Here is a 15,236-nt window from a genome sequence, read left to right on the forward strand (position 1 = left end):
AACACTGGGGGTTTACTCTGATTCCTGTTATTTCTCTCTCTTATCCCCAGGCTGGATGATACCCGTCTCACAGATTCTTGTATCGAGGATCTCGCCGCCGATCTCAATAGAAACCAGTCACTGACGGTTCTGAACCTGGAGTTAAACTCCTTCACAGACCAAGCTGTCCCCGCTCTCCGCCGCCTCATACTGACTTGCGGGAGTCTAGGGCGGATCATGTGAGTGTTTGTGTTAATGTTTAATGTCACAAATAAAATATAAATGTGATCCAGTCACTTTCATGGGTAATATTGGTCTGTAATTATTACAGAAATATTAACCGCAATCTCCCTGTTTATTTCCGCTTTAATCTTTAATTTCAGGCTGTGGAAGAATCGGTTCAGTTCAAATGGAGAGAATCAGCTAAAGTTGTTGCAGGGAACAAGACACGGAGTGAGAGTGGAAGTGTGAACATTTCAATTGATGACCATCACTGGTCTCATTATATGAACATTTTTGGCTGATTTTCTGCCCCTCCCGTTTAACAGGCCGCGCTCTGGGTTTAAATCCTATCGGCCCCTTTAAGGGTTTCCAGCTCAAGCTGAGCCCACGTCATCTCCCATTGTGAGGTCAGAGGCCCAGCCACAGGGTCACGAGACTCAGCCACCCGGCCCCACAGCGCTGCTTCTGCCGGATATCCGAGGCTGAATGTTCCCCAATGGGACACTGGGGAAATGCACAGACAGGAAGGGCCCAGGGTGCGGCTCAGTCTGGGCTGCAGTGGGACACTGACAATTGCACTCAGTATTACTGGGTTTGGGGGTAACATTACCCAGGCTTCGTTCTCTGTATCGGTGCCCAGTGACCCTGCTGGGAAGTGAAGCTGTGTGGGTTCCGGATGGGGACAAGGTCTGTTCAGCAGTGCTGGATCCCATTATCCAATAGGGATCAACACCCAGTGCCTGTGGTGAGCCAGGGAGAGGTTCCTGTTGGGGAGGTTCCTGACGTTGCTTCACATGTGGACTCGGACTGAAATTATCAATCATCTTCTGCCTTTCCAAAATAAGGAAACAACAGTTGCTGAATGAATGTATCTAGTGCAGGATCTGTTCCATTGCTATTCCGGGTTTTTCCACACTGGAGGGTGAATTTCTAAAGAGTTGGAATTAAACATAGGTTCTGGAGAGTGTCAAATAAAGAAGTTGAAGTGGCAAATTCTCTCGCCCGTAAAAAGAGTAACAAGATGTGAAAGTTCAGTGAGCCAGTGGAAACTACACTGCAGTAAATGGACAGAACTCACGTAGGGCCCCACAATCAGAACCACTCTGGGCCTAAAAACACAGACAGTGGTCTTAATACAGAGCAGGATCGTCAGGATTTATCGGCGAGAAGACAGGTTGATGTTTCGCCTCATGTTGCTGGTGATGTAACTCCTTTGAAGTGAAACAATTTTGCAGATACTGATGGACCTGCTGTACATTATTCTCTTATTTAATTTACATTCCCACCAGATACAGTTTTACTTCTCACTCTGGTATAATAAATTGTGCAGTTTCACTGTATTCATCAGATGTCAAACATCAAGGGATGGGAACCACTAATTCATTGTAAGCGGTAATGACTAGATTAGAAGAACAAGCACACACAAGATTAATGAGCCGGTGTTAGATATTACCTGGGGCACAGACTGACAGATCAAGGGGCGTGACTGTATGGTTTAATGTAAATATCACAAGTCAGAAATGTCAAATAAATCACCATACAATAATTAGGAAAGTATACATAAATAGTGGAAGGAACAGGTAATCGGAGGAGGAAAAAACTTGCATGTTATAATTCACGTACTTCTGAGGTACAGTAACTTTTATAATGTATGCAAATCCAGCAACAAATTAGCGCACATAGCCTCACATTGCAATGAGATAAATAGCCATTTAATGGAGTAGAATTCAACTATCGGGATAGGTTGGTGTAGTGGTTATGTTATTGCACTAGTAATCCAGAGGCCATGCACATAACTCAAACAACATGAGTTCAGAAGGCAGTTTGAGAATTTAAAATCATTAATAAATAAACTGGAATAAAAAACATATATATATATCATGTCATTTAATTTGGCCGAGTTTCATTTAAATCGCAGTTCACCAATGCTTTTTGGGAAGGAACCCTGACGAGCCAACCTGCTCTAGCCTGAATATGACTCCAGTTCCTCACCAATGTGGTTGATTGTTGTTAGCTTTCTCTGAAGTGCACGATTGAGCCACTCAGTACCAAACAGCTACATCAATGAAAGAAAAAGAATTACTTTAATTTATTTAGCGTTTTCATGACCACCTGATGTCCCAAAGCGCCTTCCAACCAATGAAGTAATTTTTGAAGTGTAATCACTCTTATAATGGCGGAATCGTTCAAGAAGACAGCCCACCAGCACCTTCTCAGGACAATTTGATGGGTGATCAATGGAGCCTCACCAGGGACACCCACAGCTCGGGAATAGATGTAAAACTGGTATTTCGGATCATTGAAATGGAAATCGAACGGTTTCTTTGAGGTCGCCAGTTTGTGACGCAAGTTTGACACTCGAGCAGCAAAGGGGTAAATGTTCATGTGGACACCGGGGAACTCCCCAGTGCTATTGGATCTGCTATGTCCACTTGAACAGTTAGAGGACACCCTGGATTAACACCTCATCAGTGAAAGCCACAGTCAATGGGAAAGAGAATCGGGCCGAGCGCGCAATGTGCCGCCGATTGGCTATCGCACATTTTGTTCTAACGCCCGAGGTGAATTTCTCCTCCAATCTATTGCACAGTCTGGTGATCTAATGCTGTTAATTCATCAGATCCCCAAATAGTCAATCCAAAATTATTCTCACCAATCTGCAGTCATCTCACACACTGATCTCAATGTGAATTTGATAATCAGCGATCCATCTAATGCTAAATTACGGTGATACACTGAGCTGATTATATGACATTTCTTATTCATTGTGTTATTTATCTGCCTATTAAATGTATGTTTTTAAAATTGCTAGGCGTCCCTGTCTACAACTATTTTATTTACTAATTATTGGTATACTGAATGTTTGTTATGATGGTTGATTTTGAAGTGAATAAAGCATTGTCAGTGGATGATTTGCCGTATGAATTCTTTGAAAATTTGGCAAGAAAGCGTTAATCTTGTGAGGGTCCTAATTGAGGGTCGGTGAGGTGAACTCGTACACAATCGGAAGTGGGAGATATAAGAGTTCAGCGAGCTAAGTTAGGCATCATTCACTTCTAGGCAGAGGCTGGGAGGTAAAACCCAGATGATTCCTCAGTGAGGAGGTAAGATGAAAGAGCTAAAGGTTAATCTCCCTTGATATATATCTGTTGGGACAATGAATACCAGCTTCTAACGGGCTTATAACACACAACCCTCTGGTTCAGAAGCGATTGTGATATCACTAATGCACAGCTAATACTGATATGGAATAAATATAAATCCACCTGTATGAATGAGACATGCTACAGATGTTAAGATACGAATGAATTTTTCGGTACAGTGTCCATAAAGTTCTCAGACTGAATGCATGTGGTCTCAGTGAAGACCCCAGTTTCAGGACTGAGAATTAAACCAGTGCATGGTGACAGTAAGTGACAGCATATGAAAAGCCGAACCACAGGTATACAGGTACAAACACAGGGGTCAATCTGCCCAGTTAGGAGAAGAGGACACAGCTGCTCTTTTCCTCAAGTGAGCCAACCCTCCATTGGCATCAACAGCCCAATCCTCAATATTTCTGGATCAATTTGACAAAATGTTTCCTTGTTGAGTATCTGATAAACCAGAGGCCAATTGCCAAACCTGGTTATGAATTATTCTGTGTCTGGTTGTATGGTAACATGCAGTCGAACCCCCGAACCCCATTATAGAAAGTCTCTGTGAGATCTAACCGAAAACTTTGAGCCGCAGTTATGCTACAATAGAAGCAGTCCACACTTTCTAGAGAACTATGGTGAGGGAGAGGCGAAGAGTAATCTGTTTTTCTTTCTCCCTTTATTGGTTTATCTCCGTCTGCTTCGCTATCTTCGCTCTCCCTATACCTGTTTCACCCTAATACCTGTTTCCTTGTTTTTTTTCTTTAATCTCCCTGCTCTCTCAGTGACAGTCACTCTTTTTCTCTTTGTCTGTCCCGCTTTCTCTTTCCGCCCCAATCGCCCTCTATAGGTAAGTGATTCAGCAATTCAGCCCCTCGAGCCTGTTCTGCAAATCAATGAGATCATGACTGATCGGTTACTTAACTCCATTTACCTGCCTTGGTTCCGTAACCCTCAATAGACTTGCCCAAATAAATCTACCTGAATTCTGAAATTTCCGATGGACCCCCAGCTTCAACAGGTTTTTGGGAGAGAGCTCCAGATTTCCAATAGCCTTTGCCACAAGCAGCAATGAGATAAATGGCCAAATACTGAGTGCAGGAGCGAGTTTTTGTTTCAGGGGTAGTAATACCATCTCTGAGTCAGAAGGCGAGGTGTTCGACTTCCGCCCCTCACAGATCCCGACGAGTGGAGACTGTAATATAGTCTGCACATTAGAGCTTTGGAGAAAGTCCTCAAATTGTGATACACAGGTTACAATAAGATCAGGTATCTCCTTGTTGTTTTCTGACATCACTCCTGAACTGCCTTGCTCTAATTTTACGGTCATGTCCCCTTGTTCTCGATTCTCCTAACAGAGGAAAGATCGTCAAAAGTTGCCTTAACAAAGTTACAGCGCCTCCAAAAGGCAAGGTTGTGGTGTTGAGAGAATGTTGCTGAATAGGCCCAAAACAAATCATCTCTCCATGTCTGCCTCTCGCTATTCATCTGGCTGTCATTCGCCCTTAGGCATTAGCAACCTAAACATTTATGCTTCCCTTTACAACACGGATATACCTTATCTCATGGTAAACTGGATATCTCAATTTGAGGACTTTCTGGAAAGCTTTAATGTACAGACTATATTTCAGTCACTACTGATCAGAAGCTGTTTGGGAGCCGTGCTCGAACCCTTCACCTTCTGACTCAGAAATGGTATTACTACCTCTAAAACAAAAACTCGCTCCTGCACTCAGTATTCGGCCATTGATCTCATTGCTGCTTGTGGGACCTTTCTCTTTACCAATTAGCTGCCACATTCCCTGCATGTCAGCAGTGACTACAGTTCACGTTAACTCATTGTCCACTAAGCACTTTGCGGCTCCCTGCCAGGTGCTATATAACGGCAAGATTGTATCTTCTCTCTGCCCCTGTATCATGATGTTACAGGTTCTTCTTCCACCCATGTTACCCTTCAAGTATTCCTTACAACACTTTGTACAAAAATAATCCCGAACATTTTCTTGCCATCTTTTGCTGATGATTTTACATTTCTGCTGTGCAAGTCATTTAGTTTGATAGCGTCCCTGTGAACCACCTTGTGACGTTTTACTACGTTAAATTCACGATGTCATTATATCGCCCTCTGCTGGTGACTCTCTGTATCACTCACTGTACTCAGTCACACCTTCATCTATATTCCTCTGTTTGTATCTTTCTGATTCACTCATTGAACTCAGTTACACCTTAATCATGGAATCAGAGAATGGTACAGCACAGAAAGATGCCATACGGCCCATCGTGTCTTTGTCCATTCACCTGCCCTTTGGCCTTGCAAGTTTTTCCACTTTAGTTATATATCAAATTCCGTTTTAAAAGTTACTGTTGAATTTGCTTCCAAACTTTGTCAGGATGCCCCTAATAAAGTGGCTCATTAAGCGTGTTAGTTGTGCCTCAGTTGGTAGCAATCTTGACTCAGAACCTCGCGTTAAAGTCCTGCTCCAGAGACTTGAGCACATAATTCTAGGCTGACACTTCATTGCAGCGCTGAGGGAGCGGCGCACTGTCTGAGGTGCCGACATTTAGAGGGATCTTAGAATTAAATGCTAAAGCGAGGCCCCATCTGCTCGCTCAGGTGGAAGTAAATATGCCACTATTTCAAGGAATATTAGGGGCATTCTCACGGTGACTTTGCCAATATTTATCCCTTGACATCCTAAAAACGGATGATTTGGTTATTGATCTCATTGCTGTTTGTAGGACCTCGCTGTACACAAAGTGGCTGTAACGTTTCCTACATTGCAACATTGAATACACTTCAAAAAGTAATTAATTGGCTGTAAATCGCTAAGGTTGTGAAATGCGTTCTATGTAGGAAATATCTCTGTCTGATTTTCTTTCATTCTTCTTTCTTCTTTCATCAGTGCCGTTGCTGAGTGGGGCGTTTCCTGCTTCCATTGTTGGTGATTTTTAAATTATATTCTGTTGACAGGTTCCTATTAATTGCTGGAGATGAATTGGCTCCACTTGACGGGAAGTACTCAGCCGTGGATTATTTTTTACTGGAGATTGACGCCGAGCCATTGTTGAGGCGCCTCTCCCCTGCATTGGGTAAGTAGGTTGCCGTGTCCCTTTGGCAACTGTCAGGCAAGATCCGTGTCTGGTTACTTCAGAAGCAAGTGGCTGGGATAAGGCTGCCAATTATAGGGAATCTGCTGCGAAGGGGAATCAATGGGTAACTTTTAACGTCTCATTATTCCACCATTATCACTGAACACTGAGAATTTCTACTGAAGGCAGAGATTAGGAAAAAGACCAGCAGTATTTCTCTTTACACAGAGGGGAGATTGACAGCTTGACAGTCACTTACTAAAATCAAACTGTCTAAGAGGTAAAATATGATTTAACCGCTGCAACTGTGAGGTAGAGGTCCGGAGTGAAACTGTACCGTGTGCTGGTCATCCCACACCCTGAGGCTAAGATTATCCTTCGCCAGCAGGGCAAAACGGGTGGAATCGCATCGGCCGCCCATATTCTCACCGCCTGTTATGCAGTCCCGTTATCGGCCCCTACACACCCCGCCTGATATTCAGTCCCATTATCACCCCTACATCCGCACCTGATATTCTGTCCCACTATAGGCCGCCCTAAACTCCCCGCCTGATATTCAGTCGCATTATCGGCCCATACACTCCCCACCTGATATTCAGTCCCATTATCGGCCCCTACTACCCCACCAGATATTCAGTTCCATTATCACCCCTACACTCCCCACCTGATATTCAGTCCCATTATCACCCCTGCACTCCGCGCGTGATATTACATAGAAACATAGAAGATAGGAGCAGGAGTAGGCCATTCGGCCCCTCGAGCCTGATCTGCCATTCGATGAGATCATGGCTGATCGTCCAAACTAAGTACCCCGTACCTGCCTTCTCCCCATATCCCTTGATGCCTTTAGCTCTAAGAAGTATATCTAACTCCTTCTTGAATATATTTAAAGACTTGGCCTCAACCGCCTTCTGTGGTAGAGAATTCCACAGGTTCACCACTCTCTGGGTGAAGAAATTCTTCCTCATCTCTGTCCTAAATGGCTTACCCCTTATCCTTAGACTATGACCCCTGGTTCTGTTCTCTCCAACCATCGGGAACAGTCTACCTGCATCTAGTTAGTCCAGACTGTCAGGATTTTGTAAGTTTCGATGAGATCCCCTCTCATTCTTCTAAACTCCAGCGAATATAAGCCCAATCGACCCAATCTGTCCTCATACGTCATTCCTGCCATCCCAGGAATCAGCCTTGTGAATCTTCGGTGAACTCCTTCCATGGCAAGAACATCCTTCTTCAGATAAGGCGAAACAAACTGCACACAGTACTCAAGGTGTGGTCTCACCAAGGCCCTGTACAACTGCAGTCGGATATCCTTGCTCCTGTACTCAAACCCTTTCGCTATGAAGGCCAACATACCATTTGCCTTCTTCACCGCCTGCTGCACCTGCATGCTTACTTTCAGCGATTGGTGTGCAAGGACACCCAGGTCTCGTTGCACTTCCCCTTCTCCCAATCTATTGCCATTCAGATAATAGGCTGCCTTTCTGTTGTTGACACCAAAGTGGATAACCTCGCATTTATCCACGTTATATTGCATCTGACACGCTTCTGCACAATCATCCAACCTGTCAAAATCATCCTGGAGTTTCTTGGTATCATCCTTGCAGCACACACGCCCACCCAGCTTTGTGTCATCTGCAAACTTGGAGATATTACATCTAGTTCCCTTAGCTAGATCATTAATGTATTTTGTGAATAGCTGGGGTCCAAGAACCGATCCCTGCAGTACCCCACTAGTCACTGCCTGCCACTCGGAAAAAGACCCGTTAATTCCTAATCCCTGCTTTCTGTCCACCAACCAGTTCTCCTTCCAAGTCAATACCTTGCCCCCAATCCCATGTGCCTTAACTTTACACGCTAATCTCTTATGCGGGGCCTTATCGAAAACCTTTTGAAAGTCCAAATACACCACATCTACTGGTTCTCCCTTATCTATTTTCGCAGTTACATCCTCAAAAAATTCCAGTAGATTAGTCAAGCATGATTTACCTTTTGTAAATCCATGTTGACTTTGTCCGATCTTGTCACTGTTTTTCAAGTGCTCAGCTATTACATCCTTTATAACGGACTCAAGCATTTTCCCCACTACCGATGACAGGGTTATCGGTCTGTAATTCCCCGCTTTCTCTCTACCACACTTTTTGAATAGTGGGTTAACATTAGCTACTCTCCAATCCGCTCTACACTCCCTGCCTGATATTCTGTCCCACTATAGGCTGCCCTACACTCCCCGCCTGATATTCATTCCCATTATCGCCCCTACACTCCCAGACTGATATTCAGTCCCATTATCACCCCTACAATCCCCGACTGATATTCAGTCCCATTATCACCCCTACACTCCCAGACTGATATTCAGTCCCATGATCACCCCTACAATCCCCGACTGATATTCAGTCCCATTATCACCCCTACACTCCCCGCCTGGTATTCAGTCCCATTATCGGCTGCCCTACACTCCCCGCCTGATATTCAGTCCCATTATCGGCCGCCCTACATTCTCCACCTGATATTCAGTCCCATTATCACCCCTACACTCCCCGCCTGATATTCAGTCCCATTATCGGCCCCTACACTCCCCGCCTGATATTCAGTCCCATTATCGGCCCCTACACTCCCCGCCTCATATTCAGTCCCATTATCGGCCCCTACACTCCCCGCCTGATATTCTGTCCCATTGTCGGCCCATACACTCCCCGACTGATATTCAGTCTCATTATCACCCCTACACTCCCCGACTGATATTCTGTCCCATTATCAGCCCCTACACTCCCCGCCTGATGTTCAGTCCCATTATCACCCCTACACTCCCAGACTGATATTCAGTCCCATTATCACCCCTACAATCCCCGACTGATATTCAGTCCCATTATCACCCCTACACTCCCAGACTGATATTCAGTCCCATGATCACCCCTACAATCCCCGACTGATATTCAGTCCCATTATCACCCCTACACTCCCCGCCTGGTATTCAGTCCCATTATCGGCTGCCCTACACTCCCCGCCTGATATTCAGTCCCATTATCGGCCGCCCTACATTCTCCACCTGATATTCAGTCCCATTATCACCCCTACACTCCCCGCCTGATATTCAGTCCCATTATCGGCCCCTACACTCCCCGCCTGATATTCAGTCCCATTATCGGCCCCTACACTCCCCGCCTCATATTCAGTCCCATTATCGGCCCCTACACTCCCCGCCTGATATTCAGTCCCATTGTCACCCCTATACTCCCCGCCTGATATTCAGTCCCATTATCGGCCCATACACTCCCCGACTGATATTCAGTCTCATTATCACCCCTACACTTGTCGACTGATATTCTGTCCCATTATTAGCCACTACACTTCCCACCTGATATTCAGTCCCATTATCGGCCCATACCTCCCCGACTGATATTCAGTCTCATTATCACCCCTACACTCCCCGACTGATATTCTGTCCCATTATCAGCCCCTACACTCCCCGCCTGCTGTTCAGTCCCATTATCACCCCTATACTCCCCGCCTGATATTCAGTCCCATTATCGGCCGCCCTACATTCTCCACCTGATATTCAGTCCCATTATCACCCCTACACTCCCCGCCTGATATTCAGTCCCATTATCGGCCCCTACACTCCCCGCCTGAAATTCAGTCCCATTATCGGCCCCAACACTTCCCGCCTGATATTCAGTCCCATTATCGGCCCCTACACTCCCCGCTTGATATTCTGTCCCATTTTCGGCCCCTACACTCCCCGCCTGATATTCAGTCCCATTATCAGCCCCGACACTCCCCGCCTGATATGCAGTCCCATTATCGGCCCCTACACTCCCAGCCTGATATTCAGTTCCATCATTGGCCCCTACACTCCCCGCCTGATATTCAGTCCCATTATCGGCCCCTACACTCCCCGCCTGATATTCAGTCCCATTATCACCCCTACACTCCCCGCCTGATATTCAGTCCCATTATCGGCCCATGCACTCCCCGACTGATATTCAGTCTCATTATCACCCCTGCACTTGTCGACTGATATTCTGTCCCATTATCAGCCACTACACTCCCCGCCTGATGTTCAGTCCCATTATCACCCCTATACTCCCCGCCTGATATTCAGCCCCTTTATCACCCCTACACTCCCCGCCTGATATTCAGTCCCATTATCAGCCGCCCTACACTCCCCACCTGATATTCAGTCCCATTATCGGCCCCTACACTCCCCGCCTCATATTCAGTCCCATTATCTGCCCCTACACTCCCCACCTCATATTCAGTCCCATTATTGGCCCCTACACACCCCGCCTGAAATTCAGTCCCATTATCACCCCTACACTCCCCGCCTGATATTCAGTCCCATTATCAGCCGCTCTACACTCCCCACCTGATATTCAGTCCCATTATCGGCCCCTAAACTCCCCGCCTCATATTCAGTCCCATTATCTGCCCCTACACTCCCCACCTCATATTCAGTCCCATTATTGGCCCCTACACACCCCGCTTGATATTCAGTTCCATTATCGGCCCCTACACACCACGCCTGATATTCAGTCCCATTATCAGCCGCTCTACACTCCCCACCTGATATTCAGTCCCATTATCGGCCCCTAAACTCCCCGCCTCATATTCAGTCCCATTATCTGCCCCTACACTCCCCACCTCATATTCAGTCCCATTATTGGCCCCTACACACCCCGCTTGATATTCAGTTCCATTATCGGCCCCTACACTCCCCGCCTGATATTCAGTCCCATTATCAGCCCCTACACTCCCCGCCTGATATGCAGTCCCATTGTCGGCCCCTACACTCCCAGCCTGATATTCAGTTCCATCATTGGCCCCTACACTCCCCGCCTGATACTCAGTCCCATTACTGGCCCCTGCACTCCCCGCCTGATATTCAGTCCCATTATCGGCCCCTACACTCCCCGCCTGATATTCAGTCCCATTATCACCCCTACACTCCCCGCCTGATATTCAGTCCCATTATCGGCCCATACACTCCCCGACTTATATTCAGTCTCATTATCACCCCTACACTTGTCGACTGATATTCTGTCCCACTATCAGCCACTACACTCCCCGCCTGATATTCAGTCCCATTATCGGCCCATACCTCCCCGACTGATATTCAGTCTCATTATCACCCCTACACTCCCCGACTGATATTCTGTCCCATTATCAGCCCCTACACTCCCCGCCTGATGTTCAGTCCCATCATCACCCCTATAATCCCCGCCTGATATTCAGTCCCATTATCACCCCTACACTCCCCGCCTGATATTCTGTCCCATTATCGGTCCCTACACTCCCCACCTGATATTCTGTCCCAGTATCGGCCCCTACACATGCCGCCTGATAATCAGTCCCATTATTGGCTGCCATACACTCTCTGCATGATATTCAGTCCCATTATCGTCCCCTACACTCCCCGCCTGATATTCAGTCACGTTATCGGCTGCCATACACTCCCTGCATGATATTCAGTCCCATTTTCGGCCCCTATACTCCCCGCCTGATATTCAGTCATGTTATCGGCTGCCATACACTCCCTGCATGATATTCAGTCCCATTTTCGGCCCCTATACTCCCCGCCTGACATTCAGCCATGTTATCGGCCGCCATACACTCCCCGCATGATATGCAGTCCCATTATTGGTCCCTACACTCCTCACCTGATATTCAGTCCCATTATTGGCCCCTACATTCCCCACCTGATATTCAGTCCCAATATCGGACCCTACACTCCTCGCCTGATATTCTGTTCCATTATCGGCCACTATACTCCCTGCTTAATATTGGGGGGAAAATTCAGTTGGTAGCACCACCAGTTAGCGCCTTAAGAGGGCGCTAAGTGGGGCACAAACTAACTAGCACCCGGGCGTGGCGATATCTTTGCCTCTCGCGAAATTGACCGGACATTTTGCAGCGGCACTAAACAATAACTCCCGATCTCCTGCGCATGCAGATCTTGATGTCATTCGAGAGTGCAACACCCTTCGGGCACCCCGGACCAGAAATACAGTGACGCCACCCTCCTTTCTGCCTGGCGCTAAAAATGACATGTTGACTGGAACGCATCACAGTTGCTGTTGGGCTGGGGGGGTGCTATTTAAAGGGGCACTTTTCCTGGCTTTGTGTGGTAGACATTTTTGCACCACTCGTTTTGAGAGAGAGAGATAGATTTGGAGAGAAAGAGAGACTTCTGCATTGAGTCAACGCTGTCTGAGATAGTTTTGGCTTCTGACCATAACTTTGAAGGTACTTTGCTTTTGACCTTCATAATTTTGATTGTCCAGATACTATGGGGGTTGCAATGGATGGGAACGTCGTCCTTCTCCATCACATTAGAAGGGCACAGAGACGCAGAGAGAGAGCGGCAATCATGGCCCGACAGGAGAGGGCCAACAGGCGTCGGTACAGGAGAACTTACCCTCCCAGATTTTTTCGCCAACAGTTCTCCTACATTAATATGTCTGAGGGGCACTGGTTGTGAAGGCTGTGATTCAGCAAAGAGGTGGTCACTGAGCTCTGCCACCTGCTTCAGCCAGATCTGCAGCCTCAACTGAGGAGCAGGACGTCTCAGTCAGTGGCAGTGAAGAAAGCAATGGCTCTCAACTTTAATGCCACCGGTTCATTTCAATCAGCTACTGGGAACATTGCCAATGTCTCCCAGTTCACGGTGCAAATGCCCTCTTTAAAAGGAGATGAGAGTACATCTCTTTCCCCATGACCCCAGACAAGCAGCAAGAATGTGCAATGGGCTTTGCGATGATAGCAGACTTCCCCGTGGTGCAGGGCACCATTGACTGCACGCATGTGACTTTGCAGGTGCCACAAGAGAATGACGAGGATTTCTGCAACCGAAAGGGCTTCCATTCCTTAAACGTTCAGTTGGTCTGTGACCACAGACAGCCGATACTCGCTGTCAATACCCACTTTTCAGGCAGCAGCCACGCTTCCTTCATCCTGCGCCAGACTTCTGTAGCAGACCTTTTCCAGGCACCGCATCACCCAGGAGTTTGGCTTCTCGGGGACAAGGAATATCCTCTGTGCACCTGGCTGATGACAGCGCTCCATTCGCCCAGCACCCCTGCTGAGCTATGATACAATGAGAGCCATCAAGCTACCAGGAACATCGTTGTGCACACACTCAGCATGCTCAAGCAATGGTTCCGCTATCTGGACCATTCTGGAGGAGCCCTGCAGTACTCGCCTGAGCGAGTCTCCCACTTCGTTGTTGTGTGCTGCATGCTGCATAACCTTGCAATCCTCAGGACCCAGCCAATGCCAACATACATTGGAGCACGAGCAGAGAAGGAGGAGGAGGAGGAGGAGGAGGAAGATAAGCAGGATGATCATCAGCAGCACCAAGGCAGGAGGGAGGCACAAAGTGGAAGGGCCGTCCGTCAAAGGCTCATAGCAAGTTGCTTCTCGGCCCCCTCTGAGGGAAAGGCTTCTGCCATTCAAACAACCTGAATGAAACCATCCTGCAACACCTAAGCTGGACAAGGCAACAATGAGTGCAAAGAACAAACATGTACATTTTGAATACAGACACATTCACCAACTCTGTGTGTCTCAATTCCACTTGACAAAACCATAGAAAGGAACACAAAAAAGCAGTCATTCACTTAACTTGTTCTCACAACCTGGAGACAATGTCCAAAACAGTAACAAAAATTTGACCAGGAAACTCTGCCTTCAATAAAACAATGAAAAACATTTTGCCACATCTCCTACTTTTTGCCCTTCGAGGGTGATCTGCTTCCCTTGCGAAATTGCCCCCTTCCCACCCTGCAGCTCCTCCATAATGGGACCCCAGTGGCTGGAGCAAGGCTGGGGGAAGGCTGCTGAGTGTCAGAAACTGAGACTGCAGATGCCCTTGAGGGACGGCCTGGACCAGCTCTGGGCCTGGAGGGCCCGGCTGCTGACTGCACCAACTCTGCATGGGTGGCAGCAGTCTGTCCTGCAGGTGGTGGCAACTGCAGTGGAGAACTGCCAGTGGTGGCAGCAGGAATGCTTTCATCTTGAGAGAGGACAGCAACTCCCCGCTCGACCGACCAACTGGCACTCCCACGGGGCAGCACTTCAGCATCCAGTGCTATCTGATGGAGCACAAATTGCTGGCCTTCTGTGGCGTGGTGAGAGCCCCGGGGAAATCTGCCTGATCCAGCGAGGGTGGCAGCAGTCAGTGCTCGTGTGCCTGCCTGATATTCAGTCCCATTATCGGCCACCCTATACCCCCACCTGATATGCAGTCCCATTATTGACCGCCCCTGCACTCCCCGCCTGATATTCAGTCCCATTATCAGCCCCTACACTCCCCGCCTGATATGCAGTCCCATTGTTGGCCCCTACACTCCCAGCCTGATATTCAGTTCCATCATTGGCCCCTACACTCCCCGCCTGATACTCAGTCCCATTATTGGCCCCTACACTCCCCGCCTGATATTGAGTCCCATTATCGGCCCCTACACTCCCCGCCTGATATTCAGTCCCATTGTCACCCCTACACTCCCCGCCTGATATTCAGTCCCATTATCGGCCCATACACTCCCCGACTGATATTCAGTCTCATTATCACCCCTACACTTGTCGACTGATATTCTGTCCCATTATCAGCCCCTACACTCCCCGCCTGATGTTCAGTCCCATTATCACCCCTATACTCCCCGCCTGATATTCTGTCCCATTATCAGCCCCTACACTCCCCACCTGATATTCTGTCCCATTATCAGCCCCTACACTCCCCACCTGATATTCTGTCCCAATATCGGCCCCTACACAAGCCGCCTGATAGTCAGTCACGTTATCGGCTGC

General features: G+C 47.6%; 1 protein-coding gene and 1 pseudogene across 2 annotated transcripts in view; one reads left to right on the top strand and one right to left on the bottom strand.

Moving 5' to 3' along the window:
* The window catches only part of LOC147092606 (NACHT, LRR and PYD domains-containing protein 3-like), a 43,427-nt pseudogene extending 40,328 nt beyond the window's left edge, over positions 1-3,099 (top strand).
* Positions 1-15,236, bottom strand: part of LOC147092602 (ribonuclease inhibitor-like) — a 640,499-nt gene that overhangs the window by 411,248 nt on the left and 214,015 nt on the right. The window lies entirely within an intron of this gene.

This window comes from Somniosus microcephalus, unplaced genomic scaffold, assembly GCF_052327205.1.
Source record: "Somniosus microcephalus isolate GS21.2 unplaced genomic scaffold, FLI_Smic_1.0 unresolved_chr2, whole genome shotgun sequence".
Classification (NCBI taxonomy): domain Eukaryota; kingdom Metazoa; phylum Chordata; class Chondrichthyes; order Squaliformes; family Somniosidae; genus Somniosus; species Somniosus microcephalus.